The 25,251-nt window shown below is 41.0% G+C and overlaps 1 long non-coding RNA gene across 1 annotated transcript; it reads left to right on the top strand.

The window, feature by feature from the left end:
• The first annotated feature begins 22,107 nt into the window (after positions 1 to 22,107).
• LOC145789093 (uncharacterized) lies at positions 22,108 to 24,100 on the top strand. Its single transcript, XR_014348192.1, has 3 exons — positions 22,108 to 22,473; positions 23,009 to 23,126; positions 23,875 to 24,100. It is a non-coding gene; the product is annotated as an uncharacterized LOC145789093 (long non-coding RNA).
• Positions 24,101 to 25,251: the final 1,151 nt, after the last annotated feature.

Raw genomic sequence — 25,251 nt, 5'->3', positions numbered from 1 at the left:
CACCAAATGATATTGTATATACGGTTCATTCAGAGGAGTCATCTGGCAAACGATATTATATATACGGTTCATTCAGAGGAGTTCTCGGTTGGTCATTTGTGTCATGGTATGAAAACATGCACGGCTTTGTGAATAAGATTATGGAGTGCATCTATCACAATTGTTCAGTTCATACATCTATCGCACACTTTCGTTACTTTGTGTTTGTGATATAGTCTCATACCTTTTCTTTGTATCTTGGGACGCATGAAATACGAGCCCAAGCGGTTTCTCTTGTTTCTTAGGACATGTGAAGCGTGGCCCTGGGCGCGTTGTATCTTAGGATGCATGAAATACGAGCCCAAGCGGTTTCTTTTATTTCTCAAGACGCGCAAAGCGCGGCCCTGGGCGTGTTTTATATTGGGACGCGTGGAACACGAGCCCGAGTGGTTTCTTTGTTATCTCAGGACATGTGAAACGCGACCCTGAGCGATTTTCCTTGTATCTTGGGAAGCGTGGAACGCGAGCCCGAGCGGTTTCTTTGCTATCTCAGGACGCATGAAATGCGGCCCTGAGTGGTTTTCCTTGTATCTTAGGACGCATAGAATGCGATCCCGAGCGATTTCATTGCTATCTCAGGACGGATGCGTGAACCGTGGCCCTGAACGGTTTTCCTTATTTCTTGGGACACGTGAAACTCGCCCCCGAGCGGTTTTTGTGTCTCAATTGCTCAAAATGCGTGAAACACAATCCCAAGCTGTGTTTTCTTTTCTCGTCTTGCGTTTTGACGTGGTTAGAGTGTGTTTCAGATTTGTTTTTTGCATGGAACCTGTGTTGGCATTAAGCTTGAAGCTGCTCATGCATATGGTATTATATTGTTATCTTGATTATTGCATCATCTTACTGCTTATTGCATCATCATTGCATGATCATAAGTTTTCAAAATAGCTGGCTTCGCGAAGCGTGTGAGTCCAGCTTTCAAAGTATTTTTTGGGCATATCATTTGCATCTTGTCCCTGAATTCCTTGCAAAGGGATACGTAGGCAACCCTTGGGTTCAACCAATTGTTTGCACATTTGTTTGTTTGCCCAAGTCTTACGACCTCATCAAATGGGTTGTATTTGGGCTTTGACATTCACTCACGTTATGAAATGACTTTGAGCTCTGTCAAAGAGGGGTAACTGTAGACACCCTAATTTGGATCGGCCCTAAGACTTGAGCGCTTTCTTTTGATTACCCGATGATGACAATTAGAATGTGTTTCTCACAGAATCCTTAGTAAGAGAGATGGAATTTGAACTTTAATCCCACCCTTCACCATTTTGGCCAAATTGTTTTAAGCTACTAAATATTTCATTAGTTTAGTATTTTGTACATTTGCATAATTTTAGGTGTTTGTTCATATTTTTGGTGTTTTTATAAAAACTGGTATAAATTATATATTTTATATATTATATTATATATTATAAAAGAAAATAATAAAAGAATCTTTTGATGTCGGTCAACCCTTGGCTACTGACATCCAAATCAAACATAAGGCATATATATTATATTATATTGACATATATTATATAATATTTATATTGTTATATTATATTTTGTTTGTTTGTTGCATATATAAGCAATCAAAGGGAAAGGCTTGGGAGGCAGAAAAAAACAATGATTCAAGAGAGTTAGAAAGAGTTAAAGAGAAAAGAGAGGAAACATTTCAATCTTGAGTCAACACTGCCCATAAACTCCATAAAATCCATAATTTCGAATTGAGGCTTTATGAACACACTTCTTACACTTGAGGGTGATCAAGAGGGAGTTTGTGAACTAAGGAGTTCATCCTTTCCTTGGAAGGTGAATTTCACAAATCTTTCATTTTCTTGCATTTCTTACTTATTTTGCTCTTTTGCTTTGATTTATTGTTATATTGTATATTGTTGTAATCTAATTGAAAATGCTGAATTGAAGTCCCATATATGTTGTTTTTAGCATAAGAAAGAGACCTTTTATGCGAAATGGTTTAATCTCTTCAGAGGTTCATTAACAGGGCATTACATCTCTCTCAGGCCAAGAACAACTCCTTGTTTGACCTTTTTTTTTTTTTTTTTTTTTTTTTTTTTTTTTTTCAGTCGACATAACTCTCATTTTTGGACTAAAATGACAAGGTAATTAAAAGGGCTAATAAATGGGTTAAAAGAGGTAAAAGATGATAATAAAATCAAGTTGGGTTCAATCGGATGTTAATTGTACCCATTGAGTCTTGAATCATTACATACTCTTAGTGATAATAATGGTTCAAGAGTCAATGTTTACCACTTTCCTTGAGGTAACTCCATGATAGGGAGGAAGTCTTGTTGGTCTTTTCTTTTCATTCATTGAGCCTTTGTCCCATCGTGCCGTGGATCATCACGCAATAACCTTGCGACCATTGATGATTTGTGGATAGATTCTACTCCTCTCTTGATTTGTTTCATGATAGGGTGGAGCAGAGAGGATAAATATCCCATGGAAACACTCTGTTTGTACTCTGTTTCTTTTCTGTGGCAGCAGGACAGTACCAAAACTCAGTGGCCGGCCGGCCACCCTTCCATCTGGCCGGCCACTCCACTTTTTACAGGCAGTGCCATTCTCATGGCAGAACAAAAAAGTGGCTGAGGTGAAAATAGATTATTTTTCTGACTGCAAAATAGAACAGAAACTGACACTAAATAGCGAGTTTCAGAGAGGATATTCTTATTCGTATGTGTGTGGCTTCTCGCTTCCCGTTCCTTTGATTTAATGCTTTAATAGTAATATGTCGTAACTATTTGGATTTGTAATAAGTAGTTAATTTGGAGACTCAGATATTCAGACCCTCCTGCGTGAGGACAAACATGTAATAATTTGTGTATGTCTTCCAGTCCCCATTCTTTCTCCCTTTCATTTATCTACTTATGATGGATAGTATATAGCATCATGTTTTCCTTAGCATTTTCAATGAATTGCATCCATTCGTTTTGCATGTATAAAAGTTCGTCTCATCATATTACTCGAATGTCAATTTCAAACTCCTTACTTGAGTACATGCACTATCACATGCCTTGGATTGATTCACATGCCATATTAACAGCTGAGCCTATTAATTGCATGGTGTATGTGTTGCATTAGTCATATTGCATTATTTAGGATCATGCATTCTTTTTCTCTAACTATTTTCTTTCTTTTGACTCGCCTTCAGACATTTGAGGTAAGCATTTTTGCTTTACCATAGTGCATTAGTGTGATTGATGCCATATCAAACATATTACCATGAGGCTAAATGCTTAGTTGATATGCCTGTTTGAATGCCTGTAGATGAAGGCTATTTCCTGAAATCGGGATATTTTGATTAATGTATATATATGAGATCACTTTTTCAAGTGGTACATATTCAAAACACTTTTTCAAAACAAACATGAAATCAAAACGTTCCAACTTTTGTGAAAAGTAGTCTATACTTGTATGCACATCGCATGGTAATGCTAGCCTAATAATCGGAACAAAAGCATATGATGTAAATAAGATTCACATCATGATTAGTCGAGGCCGATCTATGATCGGGCGAGCGGGGGTGCTCAATTCATGACCTTCCCCCCTCGTACCCAAGTTCCCGAGCCGAGACAATCTTGGTGATGACGGATACAAGGCCTTTGGCACGAGTCATGGGTTTCCTAAATTTTTCAAAATATTTAGGTAGTGACTATGTATCTGGCAAAGCAGTCAATTTTTGGCATTTTTGATTCAAAATTGATTTTTCAAAACGATTTGTCAAATTGGGACTCTTTAGTGTTTATCTTTTTCACATTGTACTTGTGGAATCAGATTCAGAATTGCGGGAGTCCGATACTGTAGGGCTTATTCGTCTTCCGAAAGGAGCGTAAAAAGTCAAGCTACAGTACCCGTAAGCACTGGTTTCTCAAAGAGATATTTGGTGCGATCTAATCTCAAAACCAGAACTACGAAGTGAACTAACATGTAATGCCTCAACTTCCTGGTAGCCCATACGAAGGCTAGGCAAACTTTCTCCAACGGAGTGTAACGGGTCTCATAATCCTGCATTTTCTTGCTCAAGTAATAGATGGCTTTCTCCACCCTATCTTCAGATTCCTGAGCAAGCATGCATCCCATAGTTGTGTCTGTCACTGACAGGTACAGAGTCAAAGGCTTTCCCGATTTTGGCGGCGATGACACCGGTGGATTCTAAAGGTACTGCTTAATCTGCTCAAAAGCGAATTGACATTGATCATCCCATCGGAATTTCTTCCCTTTCTTCAGGAGACCATAAAGTATTTCACAAGTGAAGGTTAATTTGGAAATAAAATGTCTTATGAATTTCACTTTACCCAGAAAGCCTTGTCCCTCCTTTTCAGTCCATGGTGGTGGCATTTCTAGGATGGCCTTAATTTTGGAAGGATTTACTTCGACGCCTCTCTGTGTGATCAAAAAGCCCAACATTTTCCTTGCTGCTATGTTGAAAGTACATTTCTGTAGATTCAACCTCAATCTGTATTCTTTGATCGATTGAATGAATTTCTACAAGGCGGTGTAGTGGCTCTCTCTTTCCTTGGACTTGACAATCATGTCGTCCACGTACACCTCGACCTCTTTGTGGATAATATCATGTAGAATGGTGGTTGTAGCCTTCTGATAGGTAGCCCCGGCATTCTTCAGCCCAAACGACATAACCTGATAGTAGTAGGTACCTCACGGTGTAGTAAATGCGCTTTTCTCTCTGTCCTCGGGCGCCATCAGAATCTGGTTATACCCAGAAAACCCGTCCATGAAGGATAGCGATGCATGGCCCCCAGTGAAATCCACTAACTCATCAATGTGTGGTAGGAAAAAATCATCCTTTGGACTGGCTCTGTTCAAATCCCTGAAGTCTACACACACCCGGATTCTACCATTCATTTTCAGCATTAGGACGATATTGGCCAACCAAGTCAGATACTCAGATACTAACAAGAAACCTGCCTCGATCTTCTTGGTGACCACTTCCTTGATTTTCAACGCCCAATTGTAGACACCCCATTTTTGACCGACCTTAAGACTCAGACGTTATCGATTGAGCGCTCGATGATTGTGCATGTTTGTGCTCGTTTCGAGTTTCTGGAGTTTTCGGCTGAGTGCCTTGCCTCCGGGCCTCTGAACTCTTTATGTTTTGGCTTGGTTTGTGGACCATGCCTTGTTGACCTTACCTGGAGGGGGAGAGAGGTCCATAGACCACTTTTTGTGGTCGTAGACTACTTTTCCCTCTTGTAGGCTAGTTTCCGGTTTCTGGAGCCTTCGGCCGAGCGCCTTGTCTTGCTTCCCTTTTGGTTTGGTTGTGAACCAAACCTTGTTTTCCCTTGTTTGGAGGGAGAGAGAGAGGTCTGTAGACCACTTCTTGTGGTCGTAGACCACTTTTTCCTCTCGCAGACTAGTTTCCGGTTTCCGGAGCCTTCAGCCGCGTGCCTTGTCTCGAGACCGCTTAATGTTCTCTGCTTGGCCTGGTTTTCAGACCATGCCTTGTTGCCTTTGCCTAGAGGGACACAGAGGTCTTGTAGACCACCTTTTGTGGCCGCAGACCACTTTTCCCTCCCGTAGACCACTTTTGGTGCCCGTAGACTAGTTTTCGAGGTTTTCGGCTGCGTGCCTTAACCCGCGGACTCTTGTCTTGCATCCTTTTTGGTTTGTTTTTGGCACAAACCTTGTTTTCCTTTCTTGGAGTGTGAAATAGGGGTTGTAGACCAGTTTCTCTCCCTGAAAACCACTTTTCCTGCATGCCAGCTAGTTTTCTGGTCGGCCAACTGGTCTTGGTGGTCTTTCGACCACTTGGTCTTCTTGTAGACCACTTTTGGTGGTCAGCCGACCAGTGCAAGTAGCTGGCCAACCACTTCAATTGGTCGGCATCTTTCCTGCAGTTTCCTGTAGATATTTTCTTGCCAGCTGTGCTAGCTGTTGGGCACAGAAGGCATCCTCCATACACGTGTATGGAGGTATTGTTTGGAGCCTAAATCTTGTTCAACAAGCTTGATGCTTGATTTTCTATAAGAGGGAACCTCCTCCCTCTTGCCTTAGGTTCAGAAAATTTGGCTAAGAGCTATACATATATTCTATCTCTATATTTCTTTCTTTACTCCATATTTGTGCTTGAAAGTGCCTTCTCTTCACACTTTTACACACAAACACATAGTGAAACACCTTCAATCTTGGAATGAGGTTCTTGGAGGTTTGTTTGGAGCTCAAGGTTTGGTTTTTGCCTCAGAAGTTGTTGTCTTGCTTTGATTCTTCAAAGGTGAGTCTTTAATCCTCTTAAAGCCTTGTTGTAGTTGCTTACTAGGCCACCCTTGCATGTTCATTTTGGCTTGATTTTCTACTACAAAAGCTTCATTTTTAAGTATTTGAAATGTTTGTTTAAGGCCTCTTTGGTGTTGGGGGTAGTCTACCTCATTTTGTGCCTTGTTTGGCCTTGTTTTGAGCTATCCTTTTAAGCTATTGGGACCACCTCTTTTTGGCCTTCTCACCACTGAAAGTCAGAGGAATTTCAGTAGTGAAAAGTGTGTTTTGAGGTCCCAAATAGGAGGGGATCATCCTCTCTCCTTGTATCTTGGTTGCTTGCCTTATTGGCCTCATGTTTGAGCATGTTTATCTAGCATATGTTGGCTCCATCTCAGCCTATTTTTGGCCTTATTTTAGTATGGCATACCTCTATTTTGGCTTAGTTTAGGCCACCCTTGCATGCTCCTTGCACTTGTAGTGCATTTCCATTTACTAGCCTAACATGCATCATGCTTTAGACTATCATTCTAGCATGATTTTGGCTCAACTCTAGCAAGAGTTTACTCATGTTTTTCCATGTTTAAGCTCTATTTTAAGTATTTTGGGTCATGCATGCCTTGCTTTGTATAGCCATAGTGCATTCTAGCTCACTAGCTTTGAGTTTCCAAGCCACTAGCATGCATTGCTTGGGCTATTTGCATGATTTGGCATCATTTGATATGTGATTTCAGTGCATGTAGTGTGGTCATGCCCTTACATCTGTCACTCATTCAATGCTTTAGAGGATTGGTGCTTTATGCTTTAAAAATGAGCCATTGTGTATGCTATCTTGCCTAAGCTTTTGAGCTGCCATTTCAGTGTGTTTTTGGTGTTGTTTTGCGATGATACAACTATGTTTTTGGTTGGTTAGAGCATCCCTCATTTGCTTCTTACACTTGTAGTGTAAGTTCTCTTTACTAGCCTTGCATGCCTAATGAGTGAGCTTGTTATTCTAGCATGTCTTGACTTGGTATTAGCCCATTTTTGGTGTTAATTTGAAATGCCATAACTCTGATTTTTATTGGTGAAGCCATCTCATGCTTGGTTTTGGTAGGTGTAGTGTAACCTTCCTTATTGGCCTTGCATACTCCATGCTTCATGCCCTTCATGCTAGCTTGTTTTGGCTATACTCCATGCATGTTTTAGCCTCATTTTGACAAGCTCTAGGACTGTTTTGGGTTGTCTTGGCCATATGGTTCATGTATTGCATAGCTGTAGTGCAATGGGCTTGACTAGCCTTGAGTTTTGAGCCTTCTAGCATGCTACACTTGTGTTGTTTGAATGATTTGGCATCATTTCATACATGATTTCAGAGCTTATGGTGTTTTCACACTTCCATGTTTGTCACTTTTTCATCATGTTTGAGAGTTGTACTCTTATGCCTAGTTGATGAGCCATCATATGAGCATGTGTTCTTGGCCCTTTTGTGCTTAAGTTTTGGTGTGTTGGCCACTGTTTTGGGCATGACTGAGGTCTGTCCATATTCGGTTTAAGTCCATTGAACATTGTTTTGCATGCCCCTTGTGAGGTGCCCTTTACTAGCTTTGATGCCTTAGCTTCTAAGCTTGCCATGCATGCATTGTTTGCAAGATAGAATCTAGTGTATGCCATGCTAGCATCGATAGAATAGCATGTTGTTTGCATGTGCATGCATTGCATTCGGTTTGTATGCCATTAGCATTGATAGGTTGATCATGTTGTATGCATTGCATTGTGTTTGGATCGGGTGTTAATCCAAACACGAGAAATGAGGGACGTTTTATACTTGAAGTCATGAAACGTGCCTCAATTCTCAGTCGTCGACCCTCTTGGTCATGCATGATAGAGGTTAAGGCCCTTATGTGTTATTCGTGCATTCATTGACATTGAATTGTGCAATCTGGGCTTCTCGGCCATCGTGCATTGCGATGCTCGGGTGGTGGCCCGAGAGTCGAGGACTGCACTCCCTTGAGGTTAAGAAATGATAGGAAGGGTGGTTGTGCACCCATACCTTGCATATACACTGCCGTACCCCTTCTTGTTCTCTGTTGCAGCAAAATGGAGTTGTGCATAATTTTCTGGTCGGCAGACCAGTAAAAGTGGCTAGCCGACCACTTTTTCTGGTCTGCAGCAAATGTAAGTGGTCTATAGGTGGTCTACACCTACAATAAGTGGTCGACAGCCTTCCTGGAGGTCCCCATGATGGAGTAGAAGCTATCTGGAAGCTTATGCAGTGTTCTGAGAACAAATGCAAACAAAAGCAAGTTGGGGCATAGCAATGAATTTCTGAATGAGGCGATCGAGCATGCATGTGCTTCTCGCCCCGAGGCCCTCTTTTGCTGCTTTGCTTAGCTAGCTTATACTTTGGTTTTGTACTTAATTAGTTAACATGTTTAGCTAATTGATTTATGCTATAATGTTTAATTAGCTAGTGTAGTTAGCTAATTAGCTTGTTTTGTAATAATTAGTTAACTTGTTAGTTAATTAGTTTTGTGATGTAATAATTAGTTTAATTAGCTTAGATTAGCTAGTTAGCTTATTATTCGGACCGTCCGCTGAGAGGGCACAAATGTTGTAATAAGTGTGCGTGTGTGTGATGCATGTCTTCCAACCCCCATTTCTTTCTCCCTTTTACTTAACCGCTTTCGATGGTTAGTTTTAGGGCATGTTTCAATTAGCATACTTATGCTTTGTATGCGTGCATCATTCATTTGTCTTGCATGCACCGGGCTTGTCGCATCATACAAACTGCATTGAATTTCAATACCAACTTGAATACATGTTATCAAGTAGCATTCATACGCCATCTTAGGTAGCTGAGCCTATCTTAGTTGCATTTTTACATGTGTTGCATTAGGCATTCTTAACATAGCTAGGATCATGCATTGATTACTAACTAGCTTCTTTTTTGGCTCGGAGTACTAGGTAAGCTTTTACATTTTAGCATACTGCATGAGATGTGTATGTTGCCATGTTTAGCATGCCTGCCATGAGGCTATGTGCTTATGTGTTTAACTGCATGAATGCCTGTGGATGAAGGCTTCATTACTTGAGTTGGAACAATTCATCAAAATGTGCATTTTAAGCCCACTTGAGAGTGGGAAATCATGTTGTTTTAAGCCCATTTGAGGGTGGCAAATCCATGTCTTAGCCTACTCGCGAGTAGCAACTCCAAACCATTTTCACACAAACAAACATGAGATGTTTTGTGCCAACTTGAGTGATTTAGTCCATACTTGTATGCTGTGCTCATCACATAGTAATTCTAGATTAATAATCAGAATAAGAACACATGTGTTTTCAAAAACAACATATCATGTTAGTAAAGGCCGATCTTTGATTGGGCGAGCAGGGGTGCTCATTGCATGACCTTCTCCTCTCCTACCTAAGTTCTCGAGCTGAGGCAACTTTGGTGATGACGGACACGTGGCCTTAGGCACGAGTCAGGGTTTTCTAAATTTCCCAAAAACAAACATTTAGGTGGCGACTCTGTAATCTGGCAAAGCAGTCCATGTTTGGCACTTCTTGATTAAAATCAGTTTTCTAAAACGATTTGATAGATTTGGACTCTTTGGTGATTTATCAATCTTACATTGCACTTTGTGAGACTAGATACAGAATCGTGACATGAGTCCGAACTGTAGTAGCTAAGAACAACGATTCTCCAAACTGCGCGCGGAGCGGAGTTGAGTTTGGGGCGGTCTACACCAATCCAGATGGATTCTCCAAAACTTCTGCTTAACGGGTAGGCCTCGGGGTCAAGAGGGATCCGATGTTGTACAATCTCAGGATCGATTCGAGGCATGTCTTCATAGGACCATGTGAAAACATCTTTGAAATCTTTGAATAAAGTGACTAAGCGCTCACGCTTCTCCGAAGACAACGTGGACCTGATTTAGACTTGACGCGGATCCTTCTCAGTACCCACATTAACAGCAATGATTTCATCAGTGTAGGGTTTTACAAACCTCTCCTCTTGATTAATCAAGTTTTTCAAAACCAGAGGAATTCCTTTCTCTTCGTTTTTATTAAAATTCTAAAAATCTTGGTCAATACAATGAACAAGCGACAAAGAGAAATACTTAGAATCGGCAGTATTCTCATTCATAAGATCCAGCTCTTCCTCGGTAACAACCGACTCAAAAGCAAAAGAAAAAGAGGACCTGGACAAGACTTTGGCATCCTGGTTATCACCCCCAAGAATACCGGACTCAGACTTTGAAGAACTAGAATCTGATTCTGACTCCACAGACTCTGTCCAATTAGATTCCAGCTCATCACCCGATTCAGAACTAGATAGGTTGCCCTTCTCCAGCTGCCAAATAAGAGATAGTGCTTCAGATGCATCCAAAATGCTGCTGGATGGGTTGACATCTGGTTGGTCCCCGATCATGGAGATGGTAAGGTTATCCCTCAAGTTCTCTAAGTTAGCCGGATGATCTGTAAGGAGACATGCCAATGTTGTCCCTATTCCAAGTTCGCTGTTGTCCGAGTCACTTTCCATGCTTTGCTCAGCTTTAGCACTTGGTTCAGTCTTTTCCTCATGTAGACACCCCATTTTCGACCGTCCTCAAGACTTGGACGTCACCGTTTGAACACTCGGTGATTATCCATGTTTGTGTTCGTTTGGAGTTCCCGGAGGTCTCGGCTCGCGCGCCTTGCCTCAGGATCTCCGAACTTGACCGTTTAGTGTCTGGTTTTGCACCAAACACTGACATCTTGCCTTTGAGAGGCAGGGTAGGGCTTGTAGACCATCCCCACCCACCACCGGCAGTGGCTAGAGGCCACCGGCTGGTTTTTGCTGCCACCGGCAATGTATATTGCCGGCCGGCACTATTCGTTGCCGGTCAGCACTTTTTAGTGCCGGCCGGCACTCTTTTTGGCCAAGATGGCATTTTTGGCCGGCCGACTACTGTGCATCTGCTTTTGTAGATATTTTAAGACAGCTGTCTTGCTTTTTGCTCCCCTCCATACATGTGTGTGGAGGGATCTCCCTCTTATGAAGCTTGTCTTGTAAGCTTTACAAGACAAGAAGTGCCATATAGAGAGGGGTTGGTCTCTTGGCTTAAGAGGTTAGACACTTAAGGTATTTTGAGAGCTTAGACAGCCATTGTTAGGGTTTGAGTTCTAGGGTTAGGGTTAGATACACATCCTACCTCTCTTTCCCTCTCTTTTGTGCTCTTGTGTGTGTTTTAGTCCATACTATTGCACACAAGCACCTAGTGTTTCACCTTCCTCTTGGAGCTGAGGTTCTAAAGGATTGATTTTGAAGTTTTGGTGTTGGATTCAAGCTAAGGAAGGCCATTGGAGCATCATTGTTGAAGAAGGCTTCAAGGGTAAGAATCTCACCCCTTTTTACCCCATTTTTGCATTGTATTTCTACCTATCTTAAATTCATTTTTGAGCTTAGTGTATAATACAAAAAAGTTCTGTTTTTAAGCCCTCTTGGTTGTTTGTTAAGAGTGTTTTGTGGTTTGGGTAAGTTTGAATACCCTTAGGCCTTGAAAGGCCTCATTTTGTGCCCTTTTGTGTGAACTCCGGGATTTCGGTGTTGGGGTCTCTTCACCACTGAAATCTTGAGGGATTTCAGTGGTGAAGGTGATGCCTTGAAGTCCCAAGGAGGAGAGGGCCACCCCCTCTCCTTGTTGTCCTTGAAAAGGGCATGTTTTGGCCTCTTGAGGGAGTACCATGTTAGAGGATGTATTGACCATGACTTGGCTACTTTTTATGCTTAATATGTCATGTTATGCCTCTGTTTTTACTTGGTTTTGGTACTCCATGCATGCTTAGCATAGTTGCCATGTAATGCCTTGTTATGCCTTAACATGTCTTAGGTTGTGTGCCTTTGTTTCTAGCATGTTTTAGGCTTACATTTGTGAAGATTTTGTGCTTATCTTGACATGTTTTAGGTCTGTCCATAAGTGTTTGGGTTGATTTTAGCATGCTCGGTATAGCTCCTTTGTATTTGGGCTTGTTGGCGTTGAGCATATGAATGTATAGCATGATATCTTTGCATTGATTTGGTGATTTGGGATCATCCACCATGTCATTTCAGTCCTATTTGCATGCCTATATGTTTACCTTGGATGCATCTTTAATGCCTCATAAGCTTGTGTAGCAATGCTCCTTGTTTTGGCACTTGTGCATGCCTCTAAATTTGAGCCACTTAGATGCCATCTAAGTAGTCCTTTAGCCTTGTTTTAACATGCTAAAAACCTGTTTTTAGTTGCTTAATGCATGCCATGTTTGTTGTGATAAACGTGCTTCAAAGCTTCATGACTTGCCTCAAGTACTCGGACCATGCTTGCATGCATTTGCTTGTCTTGTTTAACATGATTTGGCACCATTTGATGACATGATTTTCAATTCTTACTATGCATGTTAATTGTCCATGATTCCCCCTTTCAAATGTGTTTGAGGGTTGTTCAATTTGTGCTTAAGTGTTGGCCCTCAATTATGTGCATGTGTGTATGTATTTGGTCCCCCCATATTATAGCATTATGGATACTGTTTTAGGCCTATTTAGAGTTGCCTAAGTCATGTTTAAGTCCAGCTTTCCATCTATTTGCATTGCCATATGTATGCTTGTATGCTTGCATAAGCTTGTTACCATGCCATGTTGCATCCTTAGCTTGTATGCTTAGGTTGCATTGCATCAACATGCATTCCTTGCCCCTTGATTTGGTGATAGGGATTAGGACTTTGGTTTGATTTGGTTTGCATGCATTTGAAATCAAAGTTGCATACTTGGTTCTTTGGGCCATCATGCATGGAAATGCGTGATTGGTGGTCCGAGAATCAAGGCACATGCCCCTTTGAGTCATTATCATGATAAGGGACATGGTTGGTGCATATATGCCTTGAATTGTGCTGCCATGCTTTGCCTTGCCCTCTGTTGCTGTCATTTGCAGATTCTGCAGGAACACTCTGCCGACCGGCAGTGTAAGGTGCCGACCGGCAACAATTTCTCTGCCGACAGCTTCGTTTTGTGCCGATGGCCACGTACCACTGCCGGTGGTAATTCCACTCAGCCGGTGGCACTCCCCAATGTCCAGGGATGCAGTCCTGAGGTTTTGACAGCCTCCAGAGGAGTGAATGAAGGAAAACAGAGGCAGCCTATGCATGGCGACGCGTTTCCCGAGGCGTTTTTCCTGTTTTTCTTAGCTTAAGTTATTTTGCTTAGTTGATTAGGCAATTTGTAATATTTAATTAGCTTGCGTAGTTAATTAATTTGTAATATTTATTTGGCCCCTCCGAGCGAGGGCAAATCTGTAATAAGTGTGTGTGGGTGGTGTGTGTGTCTTCTAATCCCCACTTCTTTCTTCCCTTTTATTTACCTGCTTATGATGGTAGATTAGGGCATCTTTAAAATTAGCATACCTTATGCTATGCATGTGTGCATCCATACATTTGTACTGCATGCATTAGGCTCGGTACATCACGCTAACTGCATTTGTACTTCAATTCAAAAAATTGAATATGTGATAGTTGATCGCATTTCATATGCCATGCTTAGATTAGCCGAGCCTATCTAATTGCATCCTGTATGTGTTGCATTAGGCAATTTAACATGAACTAGGACATGCATGTTTGCTGACTAGTTTACTGTTTTGGCACGGAGTACGATGTAAGTATTTATGCTTTAGCATCCCGCATGTGTGTGAGTGTTGCCATGACAGTATGCCTGCCATGCGGCTAAGTGCTTATATGAGATAAACTGTTTTGAATGCCTGTGGGTGAAGGTTAGATTGTTTGAGTTGGAAAAAACTCGTTGAAATCCGTGTTTTAGCCTACTTGCGAGTAGCAAATTCCAAAGCATTTTCAAAACAAACGGATATGCAATGTTTCTTTCCAAATTAGGCAATCTAGTCTATACTTGTTTGCTGCGCGCATAACATAGTAATTCTAGGCTAATAAATGGAATAAGAACACATAAACGTTTTCAAAATCGGATATCATGGTTAGTAGAGGCCGGTCTTCGGACCGGGCGAAAGGGGGTGCTCATAGCTGACCTTCCCCGATCGTACCCAAGCTCCCGAGCCGAGACAACTCCGGTGATGACGGACATGTGGCCTTCGGCACTGAGTCAGCGGTTCCTAAATTTCCCCATTTTAAAAAATATTTAGGTGGCGACTCTGTATCTGGCAAAGCAGTCCATGTTTGGCACTACTTTTTCAAAAATCTGTTTCTCAAAACGATTTGCCAGAATTGGACTCTTTGGTTCAGATCAAGAACCGCGACAACAAAAATCGCGAGTCCGAACTATAGTAGCATGAGGCCCCCTCCGCGGGAGCGTCTACACCTCAGCATCACTATCTTGTAGTTGCAGGTCGAAGAAGATTTTGAACCCGGGAACACGCTGCTTAATGGAATTCATCCAGGGCTCGGGAAAGCCGCAAAAGGGGAAATCTTCTCCCTTTCGAACAAATTGGCCATTCAACGTTCCCCAGATTGGCCTGTGAACGAGCTCATAGTGTTTCCCGGCCTGTTTGGCTCTGGCTCTACCTCTGATTTCTTCTCCTTTCCTGACCTAGTCCTCTTTGGTAGGCACATAGCCAAGACCAAAGCCATGTGGATTATGTGGCCCGTCTGCCAATGCTGTGACGCCTTTCTGGCCACTTCTTCAAAGCCCCATTCCTGGCATGTGCTGCAGTTTGTTCATGAAATAAATAGATTGGGCGCTGACATACATGCCCTCATCTGCTGCCAAGATGGTCTACACTACTCGGGCCTCAGCCAGAGTGAACCCTGAGAGGAAAACATTCTCCTCGCCGTGTATTATTTGCAGCACTGGTGTAGTGACCTCCAACGGTGGGTGAATGGATGAATTCCCGAAAACAACAGCCAATCCTGCCCTGTGAGGATACTTTAACATTTGGTGGAGGGTAGAGGAGACAACTTTTACATGATGCAGTCAGGGTCTCCCTAGCAGTAAGTTGAAAGTGGCTGGCACATCTAAGACATGGAACTCGACATCCTGTTGAGCTGGGCCCACTTGAACTCTAATTTGTACCATGCCTATAACCTCCTTGCTGGTATTATCATATGCCCGAATCACTTGGGTTGTGGGCACGAAGTCTGCTGGTCTAAGGCCAATGACATAAGCTGTGCGGGAAGGACAGACAATTATAGCTGACCAGGTGTCGACCAACACCACCGGTACCCATTTCTCCCTGCACTCAATGGATATGTACAGGGATTTGTTATGAGCTGAGCCTTTTAGCGGCAGTTCTTTATCAGAAAAGGTTGGGGTTGGCCTGGTGCCTTCCAGGAAGACCAATCCCACAAGCTGTTCAGGGGTAGTGTCAATGGACAATTTAGCCTTGTCCATTGCTGACTGTACAGCTTGTCGAGTACCCGAGAGGCCATGAGAAGACCCCAAATTGAGATGTCGGCTTGGATTTTCTTCAGTTGTTTCAACACTGCTTCTTTCTCCAGCTACTTCTCCTTCCGTTTCTCAACCTCTCTATCCTTTTCAAATGCCTCAGCTTGATCTAAGTGCGGTGGCTTGAAATACCACCCACTTCTTGTCATGTGATCTATCTCTTTAGCGTACCATGTGTTGTGTGGAAGGCACTCATCCCACTCTTCATCGGTGTGGGCCAGATGTAGATCGTCATCCACCCCCATACACCTCCAACAGTTGACAAATAGTTGTCCATCTCCGTTCGAATTACTTTGACCTCACAACTTTCTCCCGTAGGGTGTTGGGCCATTACAACTTTCTGGTTGTCTTCAACCCTCTCTTGTGCAAGCTGCTTCAGCGCAGCGTTCTGTTTTGTGTCCACAGTACTCATAGTGCCCAATTCCTGAGCCGAATTTTCCACGCTGGTGTTCTCCTACTGTTTCCCCCTTCTTTTTTTTTCCGGCCATTTCAGCCACTACAACAATTCCTGCTTTCTTTTCCTCTGGTTTTGTTTTATTGCCTTCCTCTCTGTCCTGTTCATCACTCAACCACCCAGAGTTCTCCACTGATCCATTCAAATCGAACTAGTCAATTTGCACATCCCCTTGATCCTGTTCGTCAAAGAACTGCAGGTTGTCTAAGTCATCCTGAAGTTCGGCCAAATCTCGGGCCATCCTCCCTAACCACATTGACCTTCACTACAGTTGGCAATACCACTTCCGGCTTGACTTGATCAATCGGCATAATGTAGTAGGTTGGATCGTACACCTCCTCAGACAAGTCGTCATAGCACTCAAGCAACAGACTCGTACTCTCCTCTAAGGCTAGCCTCCCTTATACTGCAAATGTCACCACTACAGGCTTAGGTTGAAGTGCAGACGTGTCCATCATGCACAAATATGTCCTTTCAAGAATGAACACCGTTGTTCTGGGTAGGTGGGAAAGGGTAATATATACGCTGGGGTCATAGGGGATGGCCAGTGTTTGGATTAGGTTCAGATTCCGAGGTGGGGGAACTTGAATGTGGGCCAAGAGAGGGTTTGTTGTTACATTTGCTTTCTGGGGTGGTGCGATTAGCTTGTTGTTAATGAGGTCTTGAATCTCGTGACATAGTCTGAAGCATTGGACAGTGTTGTGACCGTGCTGCTGGTGAAACGCACAATATTTTGATGGGTTGTGTTTCGGTGGGAGAGGATCAGGTAGTGGGCGGGGCTCTAATGGTTTGAGATGCCCTTTTTTGATCAACACCTTCTTGGCTTGAGATAAGGGCATATAGAGTTGGGTAAAGGTCCTCTGGGATCGAGCGGGGTTGTTTGAAGTTTGTGGAGCTGTATTGGCAAAGGGATTCGTGGTCTTGGTTGTGGTGGTGACAACGCTCATATCAGACGACCGTGCAGCTGTGTTACTACTGGTGGTAGCATTGGAATTGTGCACAAAAGGCCTTTTCGTCTGCTCTTTCTCATCATTAATCAACCACTGTTTCATGGCGTCTTCAATCAGAGTTGCTCTTTCTCATCAACAAAAACTTCCCGTGCAGATTGCGGACTACCATGCTTATTTGATCTTTCTGAGAAGCGTGTTTGGTCATCATTAAAGCTTTAGCCCTCCACCTCGTCACGAATTTTGAGAAGGTTGCCCCTCTTTGACAGAACTCGAAAGTCACACGTGACGGGAGTGAATGTTAAAGCCCAGAGACGACCCATTTTTGACAAGACTGAAGACTTAGACAAACAGGCAAGATAACAAAGATGTGCCCGCAGGCATGCCCGCGGGCAGGGGGCAAGATGCAAAATGATAAGCAGGAAGATTTTGATAATTGGACTTATACGCTACGCGAAGCCGGTTTGAAAATTGAGGATTCATGCAATGCACTGTAATGTAGTGGCTAAAATGCAATGTAATAGCTAAGAGGTAAAGGTACCTTACAGGGGCAATTGGCAATGACTTACCTCATGCTGCTGGGGATCTTTCGCTTCTCCTTGGTTGAACCGCAGGTACTACTTTTCTCCCTGACTATGGTCGCAGTTTTCCCTATTCTCCAACAGGGTGACAGACTAGGTTGGTTCAGTATCCAGAATTGAGGCGCATACACATGCTATCTCAATCTATGGGGCTGCCATACAGATTTCAAGCCGAGGATATACCCCTAGGTATTTAAACCAGACTTTAGTCTCAGAAATCCCGAACCTTTGTGTTCTAGGCATGAGCCATTCGAACTCTAGTTTCCACCGTCTCAGTTGGTCTCCTAGGAACTCACTACTAACACAGGCAGGTGGCTATACCAGACCATCGAAAGTCGTTCGGGCAAGACAAACACCAAAGGAATTGCACCTTTAGAGGATTTTAAGGTCTCTTAGACCGGGGAGTGCACAAGATAGTGCGAATAAAGATGCAGGATTTGAGGTCTCCTTAGACCGGAGGATTTAAGGTCTCCTAGACCAGACAGTAAAATAGATACGATGTAATAGATGTGGTGCAATAGATGCAAAGGGTGAACACACTCCAACCACGCTAGACTCGTGAGTGGAGGAAGAACAAAGAAAATCAAATCAGGAGCGCGTTCCACGCACCCTAAGATAAATTCCAAACACGCTGAAATCGTGTGAGGGAAAAGAACACTCTAACCATGCTGAAATCGTAAGAAGAGGTCCGAAAACAATTGCTCAAGTGCGCACACAACGCAACTAGAGATAAAATCCAAACACGCTGAAATCGTGTGAGGAACAAGACACTCAAACCACGCTGAAATCGTGAGAGGAGGTCCAAACACAAACCGCCCAGGGCGTCTACAACGCAACCTGGGATAAATTCTAAACACGCTGAAATCGTGTAAGGAAGGGGACACTCAAACCACGCTGAAATCGTGAGAAGAGGTCCGAAAAACCGCTCAAGTGCACACACAACGCAACTTGAGATAAAATCCACACACGCTGAAATCGTGTGAGGAAGGGGACACTCAAACCACGCTGAAATTGTGAGAAGAGGTCCGAAAACAACCGCCCAGGTGCATACACAACGCAACTTGAGATGAATTCCAAACACGCTGAAAACGAGTAAGGAATGGAACACTCAAACCACGCTGAAATCGTGAGAGGAGGTCCAAACAACAATCGCCCAGGTGCGCACACAACGCAACCTGAGATAAATTCCAAACACGCTGAAATCGCGTAAGGGCCGGGACACTCAAACCATGCTGAAATCCTGAGAGGAGGCCCAAACAACAACTGTCCAGGTGCGTGCACAACGCAACTTGAGATAAAATCCAAACACGCTGAAATCGTGTGAGGAAGGGGACACTCAAACCACGCTGAAATCGTGAGAAGAGGTCCGAAAACAACCGCCCAGGTACATGCACAACGCAACCTGAGATGAATTCCAAACACGCTGAAAATGCGTAAGGAATGGAACACTCAAACCACGCTGAAATCGTGAGAGGAGGTCCAAACAACAACCGCCCAGGTGCGCACACAACGCAACCTGAGATAAATTCCAAACACGCTGAAATCGCATAAGGAACGGGACACTCAAACCACGCTGAAATCGTGAGAGGAGGCCCAAACAACAACTGCCCAGGTGCGCACACAACGCAACCTGAGAAAGTCCAGGAGGACAACGATTCTAAACGCAGCACGGCGCAAAAGGATATAAGATAACACAAGATGCAAATAAACACAACAAGTGCGATGATACAATACATGTTACAAGCAATGTAGAGCATGATGGTTAGGGAATGCAATGAATAGACAAAATGGCACTCTAGAAAGCACCTTATGGAGTTAGTGGCGGTAAACCGCTTTACTCTGACGGGGAACGGTACTCAGGGAGAGCACTTCTGATCGCCATTCTAGCTTGAAATAGTGAAACAGTCAACACAGTATTCTGTTCAATTTGAACACACAACTCGTATCAGCATACTGCTCATTCTGAACACGCAGCTCATAGCACAGTATTCGGTTTACTCGGCACACAGCTCAGTCTGAACAGACAGTCCGATCTGAAAAGACGGGATGTAAAAGCAGAACATGTAGAAGTTGAAACAAACTCGGATGCTCCAAATTTTCCCTCTTTTCTTTTGCTTTGCAGTCTGGAACCCATATAGCTTCAGATAGGTCCTGGTTTCACTATTCTCACATGACCTGGGTAGAACCCTGCGTTTTTTTTTTTGAAAGAACAAAATCTTGTTTTGCACAAATGTAGAGAACGACACGGCACTCCTAAGCACAAAACGATTCATTTTGAAATTGAGAAATGAATTCTTAACCGGGTATTGAGCCTACAACTGACCACAGCCAAAAAGATTGAACAACGAAAAACAAAAGGTAAACAACCTAAACACATCGAGACACACTCGGAATGACTCAAAGCAAGAATTGAGACAAACAAAACAAAAGACACGACACACAGACGTGTTACCAAGACGAGAGACCTCTCAGTTCGCGAGGAGCCAGTTTCTCCGGGTATTGTTTCCCACCCTTTCTTATTTGTGATTCTCACATCACTCGGCCCTCAGGCTCGGCTTTTCTCACAAAACCCTTTTCCTCACTTTTTCTCTCAGCGCACATCTTTCTATTCTTCAATCTCATTTTTTATCCCTCCCCTGGGTAGTTGATGGATAAACAAGAAGTTGCGGGCTCTTGCCCCTAGCATTCTGCTAGATTCTCTTTCTTGTACGCACAGCTAGTGAATTCCTCCCATAGAGGAATTGCGCTACAATTGGGTGTGTAGCAAATCTGCAGCTGACATCGGCTGTCGATGCTCTGCCGGGGAGTTTAGATGTGGTTAGATCTGCCCAGATGAGGGAGTGGGATATCTTGATCCATTCCAGTTCGTGCTTCGCACTCTGCTTGATACCTCGTTGCTTGGAGGATGAGAGAGCTTTCAGCTCCTTTGTTGACAGTTTCAGCTGTGCCCTTTCACTACAAGAAATTGCACTTTTGGCGACTCCTTTTGGCGACGACGTCAATTTTTCATGGCCAAAAGTATATTTTTGGCGACACATTGATCAATGTCGTTGGTAAAAGTATATCTTTACCGACGCAATTTGTTGCCGTCGCTAAAAAGGCATAACATTATTTTAGCGCCAAATTTTTTGGTTGGCGCCAAAATTTCAAAACTTTTACCTACGAGGCTTATGTTTTAGCAACACAATGAGTGTTGCTATTAGTGTGCTTACTTTTGGCGACGACAAGTTGGCGTGGGCAAAGAGTTAACCATTTAGCGACGATGACACTATTCGTTGGTAAAAGTTTTGCTAGTAGAATGATGTGATATAGTGATTTGTGTTTTTTATTATAATTTTTGAAAGAGTTTTAAATATTTTAGTTACTGAATTGTAAAATTAAAATGATCATTGAATTAGATCACAAAATGAACCCATTGAGCCCAAACACACTCTTAAGTTGAGATGACTAATTTGAGATAATTTAAACTTTTTTAAAGAATATGGTTAGATTATCAATTTCAATATGTTTGTTTTTATTTTCAGAAACTAGTTTCAAATTTTTTTTTCCTAAAAAACTAAAAAAAAAAAAAAAATTGGGTGAAAAAAAAAAACTTATCATTTTTGTATATTTTTATCTTTTAGGTCATAAATACTTTTTAAAATTTTAAAAATATAATTTTGATTTTTATTGCTTTCAAATTATTTTTAATTTTTTTCAAAAAAAAACAAATCTAATTTTTTTTAATCTTTTAGGTCATTAATACTTTTTAAAATTTTAAAAATATAATTTTGATTTTTATTGCTCTGAAATTATTTTTAATTTTTTTTAAAAAACAAATTTAAAAATTGTTTGAATATTTTATTTTATTTTATTTTATTTATTTTTTTGGGGTGATCTGCTGATCGGCGGTGGACATTTCCCTCTTAAAATTCCCTTTTTTTTTTTTTTTCACTACAACAAAATTGGATTTTTACGACTTCACATCAACGACATAGAGTAAATGCAAGCTGTGGTTTCTCCTTTTTACGACTTGCTTTTTTTGCATGTCGTAAATAATTTCCCAACCACGACATGTTTATTGCGTAAGTCGTGAATGCTAATCACAATGATTTTTTTGACGGCTTGCAATGTTAACCGTAAATAATAAAACATTTCTATGACATACATATGGCATGTCGTTAATACATTAACTATAAACGACATGCATATAACAGTCGTTAAAAATATTGAACATTTCACAACACACAAAAATTCAATCATTAAAAATTATACTTTTTACGATGCACAAAATGCCAACCGTTTAAAATATTATATTTTTACGACACATAATTTATGCCGCGAATGGTATGACTGAAAATTAAAAAGCGCCAAAATGAGATACATGCGGCGCCAATGACCAAAAATATATTAGAAATTTTTTTTTTTATCAAATTGTTTGGCTTCTAATTGGGTTAAGGAAGATAGAAAGCTGTAATCGGATAAAACTAGGAGAGAGGGAGAAGAGAGAGGGTTCGAACCCTCATGTCTCTGCAAAAACTCTTCAAACCCCTACCCTCTCTCTCCATCAGACCCCAAATCCCAAACCCTCCTCTCTCTTTTTTTTCATCTCTCTGCAAAAACTCTTCAAAACCCTCACTCTCTCTCTTTCTATCAGACCCCAAATCCCCAATCCCAAACCCCAACTGGCATAACAACGAGTGAGAAGGAGAAGATGGACAAAGAAAATACACACAGACAGAGCCCTGAGCTAGAAGAAAAGAACGAAGAAAGAGAAGTAACGACGGAGAGAGAAGACGGCCGAGAGGAGAAGGAAGAGACGAACGCACGCGAAGAAGAACACTTCCACCATTCAATCAGGTTTGTAGGTTCAAACTAGGGTTTTGATTTGGGGATTTTCACTGAAAAATCAAGGTTTTGATTGAGCAACTCCAAAATTATGTAAAATTAGAGAACCTTAAGCAACTCTAGGTTCTTGAATTAATTTTGAAAGCATGCGACTGTATTGTTTTAGATTGTGAATTTATTCTTTTTTTTATATACTTCTTGAATCTGAGTTGGGAAAAATTTGTTCAATGTCAATTGCGTATTGTGAAATTGGGTTCTTTAATGGGTTAAACACAATTTTTTTTAAAAAAATTTGTTAATCTAAAACAATTGTTGTCCTGTTACAAAAATTAGGATCCTTTAACTTAGTTGTGATTGTATAAAATAAAAAATTAAAAAAAAAAAAATTCTTGAATCTAAAATTAGAGAACCCTAAGGGAATTCCAGGTTCTTGAACTAGATCTAGGAAGGAATTGAACTGGGAATAGGTTTATCGATTTTGTTTGATAACGTTAACTGATATTTGGCATTCTTATTCTCTTTCTAATGGTAAGCTTTAGATTTCCAGCTAAGTTATCATAAATTCAATGAGTCTCAAAGAGAACAAGCAGTTCTGAAGAGATTGCAACAGGGTGAAATTGTGGCCCAAATCTGTGATGCAGGAACACCAGGCATAAGTGATCCTGGTATGGAATTGCTGAGCATGTTTTAATTTTCTGTTTGTTTGTGATGAGAAGAACTAAATGTTCTCCTTTGGAAAAATGACGGCTGTCATGTCAATCTCTACTCGACTGAATTACATTTGAATCCTTATTGTTAGCTTGTAAGGTTTACATCACAGTATTAGAGCATATATATACACCTCCATATGCTATCATGGACTTTACCACACTTCATTCCCGCACACATTAATCCTATACTCTTTGTTGATGTAATTTTTTTTATTTTTTTTTTGGTTACATTTGATTGTTCGACTGATTTGGTCACCCTAGTCTGCTAATATAGCGCACAAATATAGCAGGGGATGACAACTGTTTGTAATTTCCACACACTCGTACACTTTAATTTATTTTCTTCTTTTATTTTGGTTTACTAAATTTTATATTGTGATAACTGACAATCAATTTGGTATTTTCTCTAGTTCACATAGATTGAAAGCATGTAATGCTCCTTTTGAATAAACCAAATCTCTTAAGATGTAGGATCCCAGAAACAATCACAATTTTCATTCTAATGGTTTTTTAAATAATCTTTTTGCAATAATATGACCTTAAAATTGTAAATTCAAAAATATTGCTAACTTTAATTTGTAATGTGTCCTCTAAAGGTTTGAAAGGAACTCAGATTTTAGTCGAGATGACAGTTTAATTGGATGCTTCATGGGTTAATTAATTGATATGGACATAAACAATGTATTTTGGAAACTTGATGTAGGTTAAGTTATGTGTGGATGAAAATATTCCTGTTATTCCTATCCCTGGTCCTTCTGCTTTTGTTGCTGCACGTTCTGCCTCAGGGTTGGCTGCTGATGAGTTTACATTTGGTAAGTTGCTCATGAATTCGACACCCTTAGTGTTGGCAACAATTTGGTGATAGTGGTAGGCTAGTAGCTAATATCATATGTATTGTTGGTTGTCTGTAGTTGGATTTCTGCCCAAACATGCCGGATCAAGGAAGAAGACGTTGATTGTATCTGCAAAGGAAGTAGCAACACAGATATTCTACGTTCCTCCTCATAAGCTTCATCAATTCATTGAAGAGGCTTCTTCTATTTTTGGTGACTGCAAGTAAATATTTGAGGAAGATCTTTATCATACCTTAGGATAATAATAGGAGTTTTCATGTCTTTGGGTATGTGCCACATCAACAAAAACAAAAAGAATCTTAATTTGTGTTTCCTTTCGTATGATTTTTTGAGATAGTCGTAGACCATTTTTTTTTCTTCTGTGTATATAAGTTTTAAAGAGTATAGCAGAATACATATTCATCATATCTTTGATACATATAGTGTATCATAGAACAAGCAAATAGCAGTTCTTTTGATTAAATGTATATTGAGAATATTTATCAGCCAAATACATTTTCTTTAAAATCTTTTTGTTGACTTGAATACACTTTGAAAAATAGTAGAGGGACTAGAAAATTCTTTTTAATATAAAAAATTTATGTTACAGTATCTCTGATATGATTTAAGTTTCATTTTAAATTGTTTTCATTGGGTATTTATGTCTTGGATGACTACTAAATTAGTTACATAAAATATGAGGATGTGTGTGAACTTATCATGTCAGCTTGTTAAGCATATGCCATGGTCTTGCCCTTTCTTGTTCTTAATCTAGTAAGAGATGGACATGTCTAGGTCTAGTCCAGTTTATTTCAGAGGGCAAGCTTCTTTTTTCTTTGAACATTGGCATTACAGTGTTACGTTCTATGTGTTCTTTAGGCATTTTGTTTTGTTCTTGTAGTTTTAAGAGATCACAACTCTGTGCAACACATGAAGGATTGCTGAGAAGTAATCATCATTTTCTTAGATCAAGCAACGCTAAAGTATTGTGAATTTAATTTTGAGAACTATTTCAAGCAAACTATATCTTTTAACACTGTAAAAATTCATTTACTATATCTATTTAGAGATATCACTTGATAAGGATTGGTGAGCTTATTAGTTGACCCTTTGCTTTGGTCCTTTATTTACTTTGATGTATTTTCATCTTTTAAATACCTGGATTAATGAATGTTCTCTAGTATTCCAGGTGCAGTTGGAAAAATGACGTTGGAAACTGTTGGTATTGGGACAAATGTTTGCATGAA

Source organism: Camellia sinensis, chromosome 13, assembly GCF_055761805.1.
Source record: "Camellia sinensis isolate YWXY chromosome 13, ASM5576180v1, whole genome shotgun sequence".
NCBI lineage: Eukaryota > Viridiplantae > Streptophyta > Magnoliopsida > Ericales > Theaceae > Camellia > Camellia sinensis.
Note: the sequence above shows the minus strand (reverse complement) of the source record. Positions and strands in the feature narration are given on the sequence as shown.